We start from the raw sequence: 21,523 nt of genomic DNA on the forward strand, positions 1-21,523 counted from the left end.
CGTTATGAAGATAAATTTGAAGGGATTTTCTCGATTTGGCTTATCTCTTTATGCAGATGACCTTCTGCTTTACATCACCAATCCAACTTCATCACTTCCTGTTATCTTGGATATTCTAGAACAATTTAGGAAATTATCTGGCTATAAAATTAACCTACATAAAAGCCAGTGCTTTCCAATTAACTCCACTGCAGAGAACGTCCCTCTAGCAACTCTTCCCTTTTAGGAAAGCGACCCAAGGATTAAAATATCTTGGTGTTCTTGTAACAAAACCATTCTCTGAATTTTTTGCAAAAAACTTTCAACCTTTACTTGAGCACTGGAGATCAGTTCTATTTCGTATAGGCTTCACCCTTTAAGGCTATCGCTAGTTGGTTTACCCTAGTGCGTCAGCGCAGCACTGAAAAAACTTGGTCCACGCCCACCCACGTGATGGGCCTCCCGCGCTACCTGCCTATAAATAGCCACAGGTTCATACAATCTGCTTCCTCTTTTTCTTCAGCAGTCATGAGCATCACTAGGAGAACTTCGGTAGCAGTAGGCTTGTCACGATACTGGATTTCTAACTTCGATACAATATTTTGAAAAATATAAATTTTCGATACGATTTTCGATACCACGCAACCAGGGCTTGACATTAACATTTTTGCCCACCAGCCACTGTGGCTAGTGGTTTTTCAGAGTTACTAGCCACTCATCATTTTCACTAGCCACAATTTTGTTGTTGGATAATTAAGTCTAATATGATGAAAGCAGACAAAAACATGCTAAAGTTTACTTGAACTAGATCTAAAACCTTTTTAAATGTGAATGACCTCTGTTTACACTTAAATCAAGACTACATAAATGTTTAACCCCATTATCAGGAATTTAGTTCTAAAATGGTTGTGCTCCTTTCATATGAAAATTTGCAGACAATTAAGACAAAGTAATTAAAGGAGGAGTTTATTATTGCATTGACTGAAATTTGTTATACTTGAAGGTTAATTGAAAAGATAAAAAATAAACTGAAAAACTAGCAAGAAAAAATGTTTGCTTAGATATTTATTTACAACAGTAATTTTTCAGTAATAAACTAAGTACCATACTTTCTGGGCTATGTCACTTAGTAGTATAATTATACATTTTTTAAAGTCGTATCAAACAAAAGAAAAAAAAACGTCATGAAGACGAAAACAGCAGATAGGCTATGGGCATAAGTTTCATTTATTTAGAATGATTTGGTTTGTTTACAGTATTCCCAGAGTGAACTTTTTACATGTAACTGTGATAAATGTGTGTACATGTGTGTAACTCTTCGGTTAACGAGCAGCGCAGCCGCGAGTCATCAAAGCAGCACACCGCTCCTTCACACACGAAACGCTCCCAGTTTGCTCCGGCTGATGCCAAATTAAATTTTCATGAGCCCACGGACAGAGATTCTCTGCCCCGTGTGGACAGGTTGGCTACACCTTTTTCCCTCTCTTCACAGACAGTGGAAAACGAGCCTGATCAGCCCTTTTGGTCCGAGCCCCCCTATGGGCTGCAGCGCAGCTTTCTCTGACGCAAGCAGCGGCGGCAGGGGCTCTAAGCTGGCTCACCTCTCTCTCGGAGGAGTAGCCACAGCAACATGTGCGCCCACTCTCAGAGCGTTGCTCAAAGTGCCGGCGCGTATGTTCGCTGGACAGGTGGATGGACAGGCTGATTGCTAGGGGCAGTTTGCTTCGACTCCTCCACCGTTCAGCGGGATTCTGGAGACACACCTGTCCTCACAGGACCAGTGTGTGTTCCTCCAGAAGGAGGTGCAGGAGCTTCTGCTAAAAATGTAATCTCCAGAGTCCCACGGGGAGAGGAGAATCAGGGGTTTTACTCCCGCTATTTCCTGGTTCCCAAGAAAACGGGAGGGATGAGACCCATTCTGTACCTGTCACTGTTCAACAAAGTGATAATGCAGCGTCTGTTTCACATGCTGATGACAAAAGAAGTACTGGAATGTATCCACGAAAACGATTATTTCACTTCGGGGGACCTGAAAGACGCATACTTCCACGTCTCTATTATTCAGAAACACGGGAAATTCCTTCGTTTCTCATTTCAATGGGTCCAATACCAGTATAATTGTCTCCCCTTCGGTTATTCTCTTGCTCCCCGCATGTTCTCCAAGTGTGTGGAGGCAGCTCTGCAGCCACTACACAGGAGAGGGATGAGAGTTCTCTTTTACCTGGACGACCTGCTTTTGCTGGCTCGATCCAGGGAGGAGGCTGCAGCACAGACCCGGTGTTGGTGTCTCACCTGTCAAAGCTGGGCTTCGCTATTAAGAGCTCACTTTTTCCGTCTCAGCAGATAGTTTATCTGGAAGTGGAGCTGAATTCAGCCACAATGAGCGCGCGGCTATCTCAGGAGAGGTCGCAGACTCTGACAGCCCTCCTCAGACGAGTTGTCCCCGGCAGAGTGGTGACAGCAGTCTCTATTATGCGGCTGCATGGCACAATGTCAGCAGCTCACGTGATAGTACCGTAGGGACTGCTTCACATGAGGCGGCTACAGAGGTGGTTCATCCGTCTGTGCATCGACCCGGTGCGTCAGCGAAGAAGCATGGTTTTAGTCCCCCCCCCCCAGTGTCACCCGATTTGGCTCACTGGAACGACCCAGTCCCGTTAGGGAAGGCATCATGTCACGTTTCTGTGTTCACGGATGCTTCTCTCTTGGGGTGGGGGAGCACGTGTCTCTCTCAGGTAGAGGGGGGGCAGTGGCCAGCTCACATGTCTCTCCACATAAATGCGTTGGAGCTTCTAACAGTGTGGAAAGTGGTCCAGCATTTCGCTCCTGTTTTACAGAAGCAGCATGTTCTGATCCACACAGACAACCAAGTAACAGTGGCTTATATAAACCGTCAGGGCGGTGTGCGCTCGGCGCAGCTGCTAGACATAGCCAGAAAGTTGTTATGTTGGGCGCACAGACATCTCCTCTCGATCAGAGCGGTGAACATTCCTGGTGTGCTAAACAGGGGGGCGGACATCATGTCGAGGGGAGGTCCTCAGGCGAGAGACTGGAGCCTGCACTCCGAGCTGGTGTTTCAGATTTGGTCTATGTTCGGAAAGGCAGAGGTGGACGTGTTCGCAGCGCGAGAAAACAGTGTGCCCTGTGGTTCTCTCTGAGCGCACGAGACAACCCCCCTCTGGGGGTGGATGCGTTCTCACACCGCCCCTGGCCCCAAAAGCTTCTTTATGCTTTTCCGCCCGTCCCTCGGATTGCTCGGTTTCTGAGGAGGATTCAGGAGGAGCAGCTGTCAGCTGTCCTCATAGCTCCGGAACGCACGGGAGCGTCATGGTTTCCATGGTTACAGCGCCTGCTAGTGGGTCTGCAATGGATGATCCAGTGGCGGGGGGATGCTCTCTCCCAAGCAGGGGAATGATCAGGAGTTTCCCAGTGATAGGTCAGCGTCTGTGGGCCTGGCTGCTGAAAGGGAGCGCTTAGAGAGGCTCGGACTCTCGCCCGGGGTTGTGCGCACAATCCAGAGCGCAAAAGCTGCATCCACGAGAGCAGCTTTTCAGCGCTGGTGCATGGAGTCAGGCTGGGACCCAGTGACTTGTCCCCTGCCTCGCGTGCTGTCTTTCCTCCAGCTCCTAATGGACAGAGGATTGGTTTTAGAACGGTTAAAACTTATGCAGCTGCGATTTCAGCTTGTCATGAAGGGTTTGGTGACAGAACTGTGTTTAGTCACCCGCTGATGAAACGCTTGCTCAAAGGCGTGAGGAGAGACAGACTGATTTCTCGTTCTTTTGCTCCTCGGTGGGATTTATTGCTGGTTTTACGGGCGTTGAGCAAGGCTCCGTTTGAACCCCTGTCTCAAATCTCACAAAAGTTCTTATCACTAAAGACAGCTCTACTTTTAGCTCTTACGTCAGCTAAGAGAGTGAGTGATATGTCAGCTCTCTCGGTCGCTCCATCTTGCCTGCGCATTCAGGGAGATTGCAGCTCGGCTGTTCTACGCCCTAATCCTTCCTACATGCCTAAGAATATTAGTAGCTCTTTTAAATGAAGAGTTATCAAGTTGGAGGGATTTTTCCCTCCTCCACATGTCTCTGGGGAGGAGACTACATCACACCTTTGGCCTGTGCGCGCTCTGTCATGTTATGTGGAGCGCACGGCCACACTGCATCACCCTCAGCGCTTATTTGTGCATCATAGAGAGCACTCGCAGGGGCGCCCTCTCTCTGCTCAGCGCCTGTCACATTGGCTGTGTGAGGCTATTTCACAGGCTTATGTGTCAGCTGGTTGTGTTCCTCCGGAGCACATCAGAGCACATTCTACGAGAGGAATTTCTTCCTCTGTGGCTTTGCACGGTGGGATGTCAGTGGAAGATATTTGCGCTGCAGCATCTTGGTCTTCCCCATGTTCTTTTGTTCGGTTTTATTTGAGGGATGTCTCTCTCTTCTCTATGTCCCACTCTGTGTAAGGAATCCTATCAGAGTGATAGTTAGGACATGAATGAATTCATTTTGTTTTTTGGATGAGACAGATGTGTTATTGAGTCTGTTCTGTTCATTGTTTGACTGTTACAATGCGTAACGGTCGTCTTCTCTGCTTTTCAGCAACAGAGTCGCAGAGTCAGCCCTTATGGATCGTGAGTATTCATTATCTGGAAGCTGATTAGGAAACACATCATCAGGCAGTTGGTTTTGCGCACGTATGCGCATTCAGGGCACAGGAGTTCACATGATGCAGAATTATGTGAATGGGTGTGTGTGCGGGCCTGAGTTAATTCTTGGAAGCTTTGATGCTGGGCTCTTTCGGATGAGGACCCAGTGAGGCATTGACTACATCCTGCTTTGCCTTTAACCCACAAGCGAAAGCCTTAAAGAGCGAAGCCTATACGAAATATAACGTTAGTTACGTATTGTAACTCCAGATTCTATGGGTATAGGTGCAGCCCTTTAAGCCATGTGCCTCACTGGTTCCCTTATCAGCTGAAGAAAAAGGCTGTTATCGGGAGCAGATTGTATGAACCCATGGCTATTTATAGGCAGGTAGCGCGGGCGGCCCATCACGTGTGGGCGTGGACTAAGTTTTTTCAGTGCTGCGCTGACGCGCGAGGGTAAACCCACTAGCGATAGCCTTAAAGTGCTGCGCCTATACTCATAGAATCTGGAGTTACAATACGTAACTAACGATCCGACTAGGTGGTCCACTATCCCTTTATCATTACCAGGTCGTATCAACCTGATCAAAATGATGGTACTTCCCTGCTTTCTTTATATCTTTCAACATGTTCCAGTGCTCATCTGAAAATCTTTTTTTCTTCACTTGGCCAGCTGAGTAACTCCTTTTTTTAAGGTGCAATAAATAAGCTAGAATAAAGATCAACTCTCCAAATTCCTAAATCTCTCTGGGGTCTGGCCTCACCTGATTTTTGCCATACTACTGGGCTAGCAATATCAGCAAATCCTTTATTGGAATGTTAAGGTCGCTCCTAATAATCACCCTCTATGGGCCTGCATGGAACCAGCCTCCTCACCCGTTGCGTTATGGTCAGTGATTTGTTCACAGTTACGTTCACCAATCAAGCGAATAGCACAGAACGCCATTATTTCTGAGACCTTGAAAATTTGGAGTCAATTAAGGAAACAATTTGGCCTACATTCCTCATCGAAACTTGCTCCAGTTTATCGAAGCCTTTTTTTTCTTCCATCCTGCTCCAACTTAGCTTTTGAATCCTGGTCAAATAAAGGTCTGCAAATTCTTGATGACTTTTATATCCTGGGTGTTTTCCCTTCATTTGCAGAACTATCAAAAAAAAAATCTCTACTTTAATCTCACTTATTTTTTAGATCCGTCATTTGTGAAAAATCAATTCCCTCACTTTCCCAAGATCTTTCTTCTTTCTTTCCCACTCTCCCTAAAGATCCTTAAAACCCCTTAAAACACTTAAAACCCACAGAGAGAGAAAAATAACACTGGTGTTTAGTGTTTAAAAAGCTCCTTGACCCAATTAAAACCGAGGTTCAATATAAAAAGGTCCTGTGAGGGTACTTAACTCAGAGGGGTGCATCCAACGTTGCTTCCCCTCAAAGCCAATGCCAGTGCCTCACAGCAACGGTCCCCTTGGCAACTCCACGGTGACTACCCAACATCAGCCTCCACCCAACCGTAAAGGCCCACAACCTGCTGCTGCTTCTTCTTCCTGAGCAATCGGGTCTTTTCAGGGTTGCTTCTCGTGCTTTGCTGCGGCCCTGCTGTCGTCCCTCTCTGCTATCTGTTGCTCTTTTTAGGTGTCTGTACTGAAGTCTTGCCCAACGGTCCCCAATGAGCTGGTTTTAGGGGGGATACTTCAGGGCCAGTCAGAAAAGTCATTACCTACCCACACACTTCATAAAACACAGCATGCAATAAAAATGTGAAAGACCAACCCTGTCACACATACACAGATTCTGAAGATTGTCGTTTAGGCTCCTGTATGGCAGCTGTTACTACTGTCAGTCATGTCTGTGACTTTTGAGGAGCTGACTGCACCCGGCGTACTGCCGGTAAACATCAGAGCAGGTTATTTTGACTTTTTTTTCTCGTCCTTTCGACTTTGATCTCAAATTATTTTTTGACTGTATTCTTGACATTTCAACTTTATTCCCGTCATTTCGACTTTAATCTTAAATTTGTTTTTCAACTTTATTCTGGTCATTTCCACTTTGATCTTGAAATTTCAATTTTATTCTCGTCATTTCAATTTTATGCTGCATTCCATTTGTATTCGGAAGTCAGAATTTCTGAGTTCCAGGTGGGAACGCCCAACAGGAACAGCTGCAGTTGCTCTGCAGCAGGCGATGTAGCTGATGCCGAAACAAATTGTCTTAAGGCTGCCAGAATAGCTCTTCCTATGCTCTCAGCCATACCAGTCTCCCTCCACATTTTGTGCGATATATGTCTTTTTAATTAATTCAGCTAAAACACCACAATTAAATAAATCGGATTCTCTCTATCAGCTGTGATAGCAGCCGTTTATTTCTGACACTGCATGATAACATGTTGAACACCACAATGGTACCTCTGTGAGCTTTTATTTTGGTACTTCTTGTTACCGGGAGTTTCAATTTGTTTAAGATTTTTTGATGAAGGAATATGCAAATTTCTGTTCTTAAAACAGACCTAATGTGCAAAGAATTACATCATAGGTCTGTTGCCCCACCCTACAACTATATTAACTTTTTTGCTTATATGACCAAAATATGCAGCTCATCGATGCAGATTTTTCTCGACAACATATCAGTTGTAAATACTGACATAAGCATCCAATATTGATATCATCCAATATAACTGTGTATCCCTAATGCCATTTAACCAAACCTGAGCTTCTTTAGGCATAAAAATATGGTCAATCTAGAACTTTTTGTCAGTTATGTGTGCTACTGCAAGATGACTATCCTAAGATGTGTTGTGACTGCTTGTCTAATGAATGAATCCAGGCCCACGCAGTGATTCAGGAGTTGGAAGCCACCAGCTAACTGTATAATAATACAGTTAGCTGGCCACTCTCAGATTCACCTACACCCACTTGTGCCAAGTTTCAAACATCCATTCTGCACTTCCAGTTACCACTGGCAGGCATTTCAAAATAAAAGTGCATGTTTTACCAAACATCACAAGATAAAGGGGCTAACATGGATGGCTACCCTGCAAGTCTGCAGGTTATGCAACACCAATTGGATTAAAATGTTGGAAACAACCGCTACTTTAATTATACAATATATGTCATATTTCCAGGTGGTCAGTGCGAAAGAGGACCAATCACGATTCCACCTGATTCTAGTGGTGTCAAGGGGTGCGTCTCAATGCGCTAATTTTGTGCCCCTACCCACTCTATCTCCTCCGCAGCACCGGCAATACTTTTAGTCGCCATTTTGAAGACTGTCCCTAAGCAGTAACTGTACTTAGGGGAGAGAGGAGAGAGCATGTAGGAGACTGATCGGAGGAGCTATGATCGAGGAAACACGAGAGCTGGCTTTGCAGAGGTCTTTTCACTGACTGACACGCTCCCCATATGGAATATCACTCTCTGATTGGACGCTGCAGCGGCTCAGACTTCTCTACATGAAACTTCACAGACACAACAGAGTCTGATGAGAGAGAAAAGGCGAGCTGAGGACAGGTACAGAGGATTGTGCAGAAACTGATCATAAATCGATTATTAAGTGTTTGCTGTGAGTTTAAAGCGCAAAACACTGAACACAACCATCATCAAATCAATATAATGGAGGATTTTTACTGAAATCTAATAAATAGTATCTTTCTGAAACTCAACAAACTAGGTTAAATTAATAAGTTTCAGAGTTCACGATGTAGATAAAGGCTAAAGTATTCATAAATCTAACAATTACGCATTTTACCGGTAAAGTGATCCTCGAGCTTCTTAACTGCACACAGAATAAACTGAGTACAGGTTTTTTTCATGGCAATGTGTTTCTTAAACTGGTTCAAGGAACAAAGCTCTGTTTACTGTTTATGTTATGTGCCGACACACAAACAGCTGTTAGAGCTGACTGACAGATGATCCAGAGGTGATCAGCTGATGCCGTCATCAGTGAAACACGTCACTTCATGTGACGCTCTGGAGGAGAGGATGTCCCATTGCTCTAAAAAGGAATCTCCTCCATCCTCTCTCCTCTCTTTATTTCTTCGCATCTTTATCGCTTTGAGATGCACCCAGGGCCTCCAGCTCTGCTTCGTAGCAGCCTCTCCCTTCCCCCCTCCTTCCCTCTTTTCCTTTTCCCAGGTGGGCATGAGTAAGGTGTGCGGAGTGCAGGCAGGTGCGCGGAGTGCAGGCAGGTGCAGGCGATTGGTAATCACCAGACTGGTTCACCAGCAGTCACCTTCCTCTGCCATAAAACCAGACTGCAGCCGCTACTGTGAGCTGGATCTTTGCATACCACTGTCAGTAGTAAGCTTAAACTCAGTCTTTTCTTTCATAATGCTCTGGATTTTAACACCCTGTTTCCTCAGATCCTGGACCCACTCTGCCTGACTCACCTGTATTTTCTTGATTATCCAACTCTGAAGCCTCCCCCGGCTCGCTTGCACACCTCCTCAGCCTGCCTTCCTTAAAGCTCTCCCCTCTCTTTGGCTGTCTAAGGTTTCCCCTCTCTCTCTGGGTCAGCTAACTCTCTAGTGCGAGCTCTGTAGTGTGGTTGGGTCTGTTTGGTTTTAGTCCGTTTAGTTGTGTCCTTTGTCATGAAGGTTGTGTGTTTCCTAGCTCAGCCTCATTTAGTCTGAGATAGTGTTTTCTGTTTATCTTCCTTGAGTTAATTTCAGCATAGCCTTCGTTTTGTAGCCTCCTGTGTAGCTCCTTATTTTGCCTGACTTCTTTAGTTAGTATTCTTCTCCAGCCAGTGTTTGTTTACCATGTGTTCTTTTTTTTCCTCTACTATATATGGTGTCTTTTACCTTTCCACTGTTTTGAATTATTCTTATTAACGAGTGTTTTAATTGATTGTGTTTTTATCCAATGTGTTTTTATTGATCCTGATTTTAAGCCTGTACAGCACTTTGGCCAACTGGGGTTGTTTTAAAATGTGCTATATAAATAAAGTTTGACTTGACTTGACTTGACTTTGGTTATATAAATAAACTCTTTACTGCAAATTTTCTGGTCTGCTGTGTCTCCCTGTTGTCCTGCATTTGAGTCTCTGATCCATTATTTGACAAGTGGATGTACTGGGGCCTAATCTAAAGTGTCACGGTGTCAGGGAAGAACACTCTCTTTATTGTGCATCCAACGTGAGTTTGACCTCCACTACCACCAGATGCAATTGAATTTCGAAGCATGCCAATAGCGGAATGCCCATTGTGCAAAGTAAGTCTTCCTTTGCAGATTTTGGCTCTTCATGTTCAGGAGTGCATGGAGTCTCAATCTGCAGCAGAAGATAATGTGGTAAATGTAGCTCTGGTATACTTGATTTTGCTTTGTGAATGTGACACTAATTTTATATTCTAACTGTTCTTCAGTTTTGTTGTAACACAGATATTTGTGAGTCATATTATAGACATGTCAAAGTGAGGTCCAGATGGTTCCTGCAGATGACAGCCTCTCCTCTGTGGCATGACACAGAGACATTTAATTGAATAGTTGCAGTACTTATAGTTAATTACTATATGACCTTTTGAGATGCCTGCAATGTAAAGGATGAGGGGCAGTATTTAACCCTTAGGATCCCAAGCAAGGAACAAAAATTGAATTTTTCTGATTTAAAAAAAATCTGGAAATAAGTTGGGAGTATACACAACACACTTTTAGGTTCCCTCAAGCATCAAGAACACAGGAAAAAGTGGTGTGGCCCTACCCTTACAGAATCTACAAATTCTGAGACCTAAGATAAGTTGATTGGAATTTTTAGGCCATTTTTGCTTCTGTCACATTTTTACTCACTGTGGACTTATTTTTCACTGCAATAATAATTTATACACTTCTATGAGGTCAGACGAACCAGGGCTGAAGCCAGATGTAACTCAACAACCTCTCATTAATATAGCATAACCAGAATACAAGAAAGTGTTCAATAAAGAAAAGCGGACATTGAAGTTTTCTGAATATTTACTTTAAATCAATGAAAACTGTGAATACCTATGTACAGAACACTTAATTCAAGTCTAAGATCAAAGAAAAAACAAGTTGTTAAAGTATCTAAAAGCTCTGAACACACAAACTGTTGCTGATTGGTGCAGAGCAGCCCCAAGCTGAAACATGACACAAAGCAGATGGAAGGCAGTTCTCAAGAATTATTTAGATGTAAATACAGGACATATATCGAGGGCTTGTACAGAGTGTAGAATTACTTGTTTTTGTGCAGAATTGAGCTAGGGCAAATGGTTCATTTTCTGCAGATTTACAAAAAGGGCGTGTGAATAAACACTGCAAACGATGTCGATGGCAGTTTCACAAAACCATCGTTCTTTCCGGCATTTCCTCGGCATGTTGCTGACATCGCGTGTAATACATCAAGGTACCCTCGGAAACTTGAGAATCTGAGGATAACGCCACTTTTTACAGCTTATGAATAGGACAAACTGTTTGTACATGCCAGTCGGCCTGAGATCTTCAGGGTTACTCATTTATTAATCTCCATCAGAAGTTCTGATGCCATATCTGTTTCATCAAATTCACCCCAGAGTTCTTACAACTTCATGCAAGCACGTGTGGGGAAAGGTAAAATAGATAACATTATATAGTGAGATGCTATTACGACCTACTACCAATAGAGGTTGCTAGTGAGTTGTTTATACAGGGGTATAACCAGAAGAAGAGTGTGAGTTGCTATGATAGAAAACCTGTTGTAAGTTCCCCCCAAATTCAAAGTCAAGTCGAATAATAAGTAAATGCGTGCTTCTCTTCATAAATATCTGAAGATATTACATATAATATGGGGTTATTTTACATGAAGATGCAACTTACATTACCCGTTTTTGCTATTCTTTTCAACCAAGATTCTTATTGTACTTTTGTAGATGAATAGACGATCTTGAGACGGGTAAGGCAAATGCCTTGAGCCAGGATAATAGAGAAGAAGTCATCAAAAAGTAAATCTAGTGTTTAAATACATGAAGTTATCCTTGTGCATTTGTTTTCAACACAAGTGGTTTACTTCTACTGATTATGCTTACTGTTTGACAGTGTTGATGATATCTTGGAAACCATTTGTCGAAGAGTTGATGTTGAAAAGCAGTTCCGTATCCAGATCTCAACAAACATCCTTGAGAGAGGCCTTCTGTAGTGGTAACGCCAGCAGAAAAATTCTCCCACTGCTACACTGGCAGTCACCTTCTTTGGAGACACAGGGGTGGACACAGGTGCCCTCCGACAAAAAAGTCTCACTTTTTCAGTCTTACACAGACTCTTACAGAGCAAGCAGAAAATTAGATCGAGACTTAGATGTTGATTCAACTATTTAGTCATATTGTTTTGGCTTTTCTAACAAAACTGTGTCCCTGATTTATGGTTCTTAGGAGAATCCCATGATTCTCCTAAGAACCACGCGTCTTAAAGGGGTTCAATTTTATGACCTTTAAGCTACTGAATGAGAGTTTAAAAAATAAAAATAAAGAAAAGGACATCCTATGTTAAACTTTCATCTATTAAAAAAGATATGCACTTACTTAAGGATTTCTATTCTTGAGAAGTATGTTACGCTGCAAACTTTGTTTCTGTTCTCTTCTGTCTTTTCCTGTCTAAAGTCTTATCTACTGCTGTTACAAATTAGAAGAAATATAAAAAACGTGCAAATTATTTTGTTTGAGCACCACAGTAAATGCTTTGTTTTGTTTTGTTTTTATGTTGAAATGGTGACTGGAATTGAAGGTCGATTCTTTGAGGGACCTCGACATCACAAAAGCCCACAATATTCTCTGACTGATTTTGATTGTGGTCTCTACAGGTGTGTTTATATTTTTATGCTGATCATTTTGTAAGGTATTCTAACTTAAGTGATACAACTGTGCAATCATTTTGTGAATAGGACCGTAGGAGAGATTTTAGCTGCAAGTTTGGCTCAAGGTGCCCCGACCCCAGCCTTTTTCAGCCCTGGGACCTACAGTTACCTCGGTAGTGGCCATATAAATCCAATAATTCTCAACAGTGATGCAGTAGCAGATGACCAGTTTCGAGGGTTAATTGACCATTGACTTGATGTGCTGGAAATGATGAGCTATAAGAGGATATAGAGCATATTGTGTCAAGAAATACTGTTAAAATGTATATATATATATATATATATATATATATATATATATATATATATATATATATATATATATATATATATATATATATATATAATTTTTTTTTTTTTTTTTTTTTTTGCCGTGGTCATTTTATTTTCAGGTTGAGCTTTGAACTGCCTGATCTAGCGGATGAAATCCTAAACTGTGGATATACTGTTTATACTATCTATCTCCAACAGGGAGTCCATTGTTAGGTATGCAATTTTTTCTGTATGCACAAAATGTACATACAGAATGGAGGGTGCCATTCTGTATGTACAGAATGTTGTGGTGTTACGGGTCCCGGGCACGGTGACCACAATAACAAAAAGAAATCAATCTGCAGAATAAAGGTAGAGTCTCAGAGTCAGAACGACAGGAGCACTCGTATCTTTCTCCAGATTGCGTCTCTTTAATTCTGACTAACTTGTGTACAAAAGACATAGTGCATTTTCTTTGTCCTAAGGAAAAATATCCTCCTAAAAACAACCAAATCTGGTTTATGTGTAACAGTTCTATTCACAACAGCTATAAACTGCATATTTCTGTGCTTTCAAACACTTTAAAGTGACTTAAGTTTTACTAAACATCTTTAATAACAAAGTGACAAAACACATTTAAGATTACTCATCCACACTCTTATGTAAGTGCTACAGCTTTTTCATATATAGACATTGCACTTAAACTGTACATTTCTAACTGAACATGACTTTCTCTGAATTACAAAACAAATACACAACTAGGAAATGTTAAAACACTAAGAGTCACATCAGGAACCGTTTCACATGAGTGGGAGCATTATGTGAGTACAAAACCCTACACAGATGTTAATGAGACAATACAATACAAAACCTTAACCATCTACTGACCTGCAGAATAAAGGTAGAGGCTCAGAGTCAGGACAACAGGAGCACTCGGATCTTTCTCCAGATTGCGTCTAAGGGGAGTGAGATTTTTTTCCCTAGGATGAAATCGGGAAATCCACGCCCCCAGCCCATGTGATTGGTTCCTGCAGCATCTCTTCTTCTTCTGTGTAATCCTGCTGATTTGTCATCGAGTGCGTTTCATGCGCCACCATCGGTCTCCGAGGGAAATGAGGCTTAATAACATTTAAAATGTCACACTACTTTAGAATTACCACATATTAAATTTCAATTCAAGAACTGAACACTTTCAACACAGCGTGGTGAGAGCGGCGATGTAATTGCAGTGAAAATATAAAAACCATTCGAGCATTCGAGGTAGAAGTGTGTGGAAGTGTGGAAGTGAGAGACGTGGAGGGTTTTATAGCCCACTACCCCTCCCCACGGATCAGTTTGGAAATGGCCCTTAATGTGGCGGACACTCCGCGAGAACGCGCAAACGGAGGGGTAAGCTGGTAGGGAGAGTGTGTAGGGGGCGGTTTGAAAAAGGCCCTGGGTGCATCCGAATAGTCCTTTTTTGATAAGGAACCTTCCTAACAGAAGAAATGACCCGGAAGCATTTACGCGTCGGCCATGATAAGTGCCGTTCGAATTCTCCAAAAGTTAAGGAAAGGAGGGTCGTTGCTTCCTTTAATATCTCCTTTAGCTTAGGAAACACCGGACCATCCTTTTCAAAAGGAAAGGAGAAGAAAACGCCCCATAATGCCTTGCGGCAAGTGACGTGTATAAATACGGCTCCTGCCGAAAGTTTATGGAAACTTATGATGGAGAAGGGACAGAAATTATGTGCGAGACTGTTGCTTTTCTAACATTTACCATCATGTGTCTGCCTGAATGTGTTTATTGTGTTCACGATGTATGAACCTCAAAAAGATTTATAACCCGAAACGTTTGGTTGCAATTCCGAACTGAAGCAATGGATCACTAGTGATAGAAGTAATAATGTTTATTAAAATAAATAAAAGAAGGACAAATGAGGAATATTACAATACTCCAAATATAATAAATTCAAACAATGTTCATAATGATATATGTGAATGAAACAGGGGGTGTAGTGTTTCTGACAGTCTGCTGTATTATCCAAGACAGTCCTCTTGTGTTATTAGGCAGATTGTCAACATTTATAGATGCTCTCACGAACCTCACAGCTGTGAGCAGGAAACACACACTGTATGACCAAAGACAAAACACCATCACATCTCCGCTGATCATGGATTATTGATGTTAGCCGGTGAAGACAAGAAACAATGTGAGATAAGGCACAGGACAAATGCGCTTCTTGTAGTTCATTTTTCAAACATTGTAGTTCGTCGTGACTTCGTCACAAGTAATTGTCGTCACATAAATATGACATCAAAGTGAAAGTGTAGTCGAATTCCTCTTTGGCCGCAGTTCTCCTTTCCTCTCATCTTTTCCCCTCCTTCCCTTGACCCTGTGACGTTTTTTATCGGGGTTAAGGTAAAGTGGATAGGAAAGGCCTTAGGAAGGACTATTCGGATCCACCCTCTGAGGGGAAGGCGGGGTGTTCGTCCACAGTAGGCAACCGGGGTGCGCGACTACAGTGACAAGGTTCCGCTTTCTGTTTCTATCCCTTATTGATACATATGTTCACAGTGATGCATCTCAAAATTCTAAGTAAAACTCTTCTTATTGACGAAGCATATTTATAAAGAGTGAGGCAACAAACAAAGGTTGATCCATGCATCAACAAAAACAATAACCATACTAAATGTGGTTACACATATTTAGGTGTACCACAGTGGCCCAACTGAAAGACCATTTACAGGCTCAGCAAACTTTTGCAGGAGTTTGGAGTTTATTAATTTTTTAATTTTTTTTTTTAATTTATTTGATTTACAGGGACAATGCATATTAATAGACATTTACAGTAAATATGCCAGAGTTAGCCAAAAGGCTAATTTTCATCTGTAGTCCCTGGCCAGATGTTAAAATGGTCAACCTAAAAAGCACAAGATGAAATAAAACAGAGCAGAATGAGAGAATGCAGAGTTCGTTATTAAAAAAAAAAAAAAAAAAAAAAAAGAAAAGAAAAGAAATCAATAAAATCACACCCTAAAGTTAAACAGTACTAGGATCTGAGAGAGAAGAAGAGAGAGACAGAAAGAGAGAAAGAGAAATAAAATAATAATTATAATACATAAGGGTAAATAACCACATATATGAAAAAGAGAAGCAGCTGCATAAGGTAGGTTTCCAAATCATGCAAAGCATATAAAGAATCAACAGAGAACACAAAATACAAGGCCATGCAAGTAAGACATAAGGTATACCAAGGTACTGTTAACACAGGACAGATCTATATAAAAGCATATGATTATTAAAATAAAGCATGCATGACTGGGTTGAGCAGCAGAGGAAAGAGAAACAAAACCAAAAATGCAACATAGCACAGAAAAAAACATATACAGTTGGCTCTTGCATGCACAAGACAATTTTGCAGAAGGCAGACATGATGTAGCAGGGACAGGGGTAATGGTTTTAGTGCTGGCAGTTTTGACTTTTTATAAGCCACTGTTTTAAGTAAGACCTGAATGACTGATATGTGTTGAGCTCTCTGACAGTAGATGGTATGTTATTCCATTCTCGAGAGGCTTGGACAGAGAAAACTGACTGACTAAAAGTGCTTTTTCGAAGAGGGATAATGCAGTCTCCTCTTGTGACTCCTCTTGTGTGATGGGAATTTGTTCTAAGACTGACAAAATCAGAAAGCGGTGGGGGAGCCATATCGCGTGTGATTTTATAGACGAGACATGCATTTATGTGTTTTACCAAGTTTTCCCAGCTTAGAAGCTTATGCTTTTTCAGAATCTCACAATGATGAAATTGTTTTTGTTGTTTGTCAAAGACTTTAAGTGTTTGCTTATACAAAGACTGAAGTGGTTTCAAGGTTGTTTGACCAGCCTGGGACCAGCTAGTTAGACAGTAGGTCATGTGACAAAATATCATTGAATGCATGTACATCTTGGCTGCTTCGGTGGACATGGAGTTCCTGATAACTCTGAAATTTGCAAGGTTAAACTTCACCTGTTTACAGACTTTTTTTACATGTTCCCTGAATTTTAGATTAGAATCAAGAATAACACCCAGGTATTTAAATTCTTTTACAATCTGTAGCTTTTCACCTGATACAATAATATCAGGGTCTTCAGAGTCACCTGTTTTAGAGAAGAACATTCCAACTGTTTTAGATAAATTTAGTTGGAGACAGCACTGATTGAGCCATGCTGTGATTTTAGCCATTGCATTGGTCAGTTTTAGAGCTACTTCTGCTTTGGTCAAGCCATGTACATACAAAACAGTGTCATCAGCATACATTTGGATATAAACCTCAGGACACACAGATGGCAAGTCATTGACATACAAACAGAATAGGAGTGGGCCCAATATGGATCCCTGCGGAACACCAGTTGACAAGTAAAGGGCTTCAGATTGATGGTTATATATTCGCACAGTTTGATATCGATTATGAAGATATGACTCTACCCATTTAAGGGCATCAGAAGAAAAATTAAATGTGGATAACTTAGATAAAAGAACCCCATGATTGACAGTGTCAAAGGCTTTCCTGAGGTCCAGAAAAACAGCACCTACAAAGCCCCGACCATCTAGTAGTGACTTGATTTTTTCGATAAGGAAGCAATTTGCAGTCTCGGTTGAGTGGTTAGATCTGAAGCCAAACTGCATTGGATGCAGATGAAAAGAACTGTTGTTCAAGTAGTGTATAATTTGCTCAGCTGCCCATTTCTCTGCAACTTTGGAAATTACTGGTAAAATACTGATAGGTCTATAATTACAGGGGGAATGGGGATCACCGGATTTGTAAATTGGTGTGACAACTGCTGATTTCCATACTGTTGGAAATTCTCTTTCAGATATTGAGAGGTTAACAATACTTGTGACATGTTTGACAAGTGTTGGACAAAGATTTTTTAACATGGTGGTGTCCATTCCAAAAACATCTTTTGCTCTCGATGGTTTTAGAGATGTAATGATTTCTGAGATTTTTAAATTATCAGCATTTTTAAAACTGAAAGGTGGCTCCATTGTGTTTACTGTATGCCCACCTTCAGGGTTTGTAGAGAATCCATCTGCAATAGATGTCACTGAATCAACAAAGTACTGATTAAGAGCTCCAGCTACCTGGGCTGGGTCCTTTACCAAGTTTCCATTAAGATTAAGTTCGATTGATTTGCCTGTATTGTGATGTTGTCCGAGGAGCTTTTTTAGCTGGTTCCATATTATCTTAGGATTACCCTTTGCCTCACTAATAACAGAAATGAAAAAATCCGCCCTGGCTTTCCTCATTCCCCTAGTTACTTTATTTCTTAACTTGGAAAATTGGTATTTATCATGAAACAGTTTGGTTCTGATAGCTTTTTTCAAAGCAAGATCCCGTTCTTTCATTAATTTCAAAATGTCAGAGTTTATCCAAGGAAGGCTGTTTTTTTTACCTCTACACTTAATCTTTCGGGAAAATTCTTTGATGATCAGCTGCATTTTGTTCATAAATACAAAACTGCCCTCTTTTAAGTCCTTTTCAGAAAGTAGCTCAGTCCAGTTAAAATCCTGAACTGCTCTTTTAAAATGGTCCTCTTTGCACCTGGGGATCCTGACAGATTCATGTTCTGGGACATGAGAGGGGCTGAATCTCCTATTTGTTAATTTTCTGGCCACCAGTACAAGATTATGATCAGAGAGTCCAGTAATCATATTGAGAGATTTTGTGATTCTCTCAGGCCTGTTACTGAATACCAGGTCAATCTGAGTTCTGGTCGATTGAGTTATTCTTGTTGGACCCATAATCAGCTGTGAGAGGTCATAACCATCAGTTATTTTTTTGAGGTTTTTTCTTTTTAACTTGTCTTCCCAGTTAACATTTAGATCTCCCATTACTATCACCTCTTTTTTAAAATTGCATTCTTTAAGCATGTTTTGGAGTTTTTCATAAAAATCATTGTTAGCGGAGGGTGGACGGTAAATAACAATGAGAACAAAAGACATTTGTGGTGATAGAGTGATATTCAAACCAATACATTCAAGTTCACGGTTTACCCAAGTCAATTCGTGACATTGTATACAGTCTTTTACGTAAACCATAACTCCGCCCCCCTTTGATGTCACTCTGTCTCTTCTGAAGATTTGATAGCCTGGCACTTCGATTGATGAAGATGGTGAATATTTTTGCAGCCAAGTCTCTGACAAACAGAGGAAATCTAAATTCGAATCAAGAAGTAGATGATGAATTTCCTCACTTTTAGATACCAGACTTCTTATGTTTAAATGTCCACCGAATAGTCCCTTAGGTTTTACTCTTGAGTCCCATATCATTCTGGAGTGATTGACAGTTTGAAAAACTCTCCACTTCCTGTTTTTCGCGATCGCTTTATTGATTATTTTTTCCCGGGTTGGATTAGTTACACCCGCGTGTAGATTAACGTGACCTTCATTCCGGATAACAGTTTTTAATGATGATCGTGCGTGTGGAATGTCACCTTTGATGTTTGCTGCGGCCGTGTGTCTCTGTTGGTGTGGTGTCCTCGCGGCGCTCCTTGGCAGGGGACCGCCATCCAGACAATCCGGACATCCCCGCGATGGTGACCCGTCCTCCCGCACCGAGGGAAGCACACCCGGTCCAGGCCATGGAAGCATGCCAATCCCACCCAACGTGCTTACCGGCACATCTCCCACGAACCCCGTGTCTATGGTGCCGCTCGGAGAGGCGACACGATCAGCCAGGTCAGAGTGCGGTTCCTCGGTGTAATTTGGCATGTCGGCATACATCGTGTGTACCTGAGAGAAGGTAGTATTGCTCCACCGGGCTGTGTACACAGTGCGGGATTCATCCTGTGCTGGGTTGTTTTCCGGGCCAGGACACTGATGAATATCTCCGGATAGCAAGAGGCAGATGATGATAATCAAAGTGTGGCTTCGTTGCAGTTTGTACATGGCTTTGGTGCGTTTTGACGCCCGGTTGTAGAGAGACGGATAGATGAATGAGACAACAAAGACGTGTCTCCCGAAGCCGAAATGTTTGTTTATTTGGTTTGTGAGGAGGGTTTGCTCCTCAGCTGCACAGTTTGGGTTCAGAGCATCTCCAAACAAAATTGATCTCTTAAAAACCTGTCTGGTGTCATGATGCTTTAGCATACCTGTTAAAAATACGTATAAAAGAAGAGGTGCAAGTACACCTGTCCTGCCTGCCGCCATCTTGAAATCCTACCTCAAGCTGATTCTGGTGTGACATCATAACTTTACAATAATTAACTTTTCCCAGAATATTCTAACCTCACTGAAAAAAAACCATTGGTTGAACGTAAAAAAAATTGAGGTAATCATTCACATCCAATATTCTTTGGTTGACTCAATGTAAAATAACGTGTTCAGTTTAATCCAATTTCTTTTAATCCAAGCAAACTGTTTTCTGACAGTGAGGCAAACTAATTATGTTGAGTTGACCTAAATTAAAAACGAATGTCTTCACTGATTCAATGTAAATATTCTGTTCAGGGTAACCTAAAATGGTTACATTTGAATGTAAATAAACATTAAAGCAAATCAATTATATTAAATTGCCCTAAATTAATAAATATAAACTTTTTTACAGTATAGCATATGCAGAAATGAAATTTTAAAAATGCTTAAAACATATTTTGAAAAAATAAAGAATACTGTCAAAATTATTTTACAACAAATGTAATTATTGTTCCATTGTTTTGAAACATTTTGGAGCGGTGAAACATGCAAACATGAAAACATGTTCACTCTGGTGAACTGAGCAATTACAGTACAAATGTTACTACTGCAATACAAATTCCATCACTTTTCTAAAGGATTTGTGGACTCAAGAGTATTTTAAAACAAGTAGCCAACTCTGCCCTGGGATGGTTGGTAAACAACTATGACAAAATCTTCAACAAATACTGAATACTATAGTGAACAGGCATTGGTTTTAATGCTTTTTCTTTTCCTCAGACACTAAAACAAACCTCAAACACTTACAATTGCAACGAACATGCAGTAAAGAAGAGATGCATGCAGAGATAAAGAAGCCTTTCCGAGGATGTCGTGCTGGTGCAAAGTTAAAGGCCAGGAGATGGAGATACAAGCCCTTTCTTCCTTCAGTCATCATTGGGAATGTCAACTCTCTGCCCAACAAAAAGGATGAACTAGAGATACTGGTGAAGACACAAAATGTATACCGTGAGTGCAGCCTCATGTGCTTTACTGAGGTTGAGTCAAAACATCTCTGATTCTTGTGTGGATATCCCTGGCTTCACGCTGATACGTCTGGACAGAGACACCAAAGCTAGTGGCAAGTCAAAAGGTGGAGGACTGGTTTTATACATCAATCAGAGATGGTGTAATCCTGATCATACTACAGTCAAGGTGAAGATGTGTTGTCCGGACATTGAACTGTTGGCAGTTGGGATGAGGCCATATTACCTTCCCAGAGAATTCAGTCATATAATAACAATCCTCGTGTACATTCCACCCAAAGCAACTGCTGAAGTTCCATGTGATGTTATCCAAGAAACTGTTGCCAGGCTACAGACTCAACATCCTGAGGCTCTCATAATAATATCTGGAGACTTTAACCATGTTAGCCTCTCCTCTTATCTCACTGGATTTAAACAGTTTGTTAATTGCCCAACCAGAGTGAACAGAACACTTGATCTTCTATATGCCAACGTCAAAGATGCATACAGTGCCACTGCATTACCACCACTGGGCAGGTCGGATCACAATCTGGTTTTACTTCAGTCTTGTTACAGACCCTGCTTATTGAGGCAGCATGCAACTACTGTAACAGTTAGAAAATGGACACCTGAGGCCAGTGAGGCTCTGAGAGACTGCTT

The sequence above is a fragment of the Halichoeres trimaculatus genome, unplaced genomic scaffold (genome assembly GCF_033239565.1).
Source record: "Halichoeres trimaculatus isolate MK-OKI-2021-1 unplaced genomic scaffold, fHalTri1.1 fHalTri1_scaffold_29, whole genome shotgun sequence".
Taxonomy (NCBI): domain Eukaryota; kingdom Metazoa; phylum Chordata; class Actinopteri; order Labriformes; family Labridae; genus Halichoeres; species Halichoeres trimaculatus.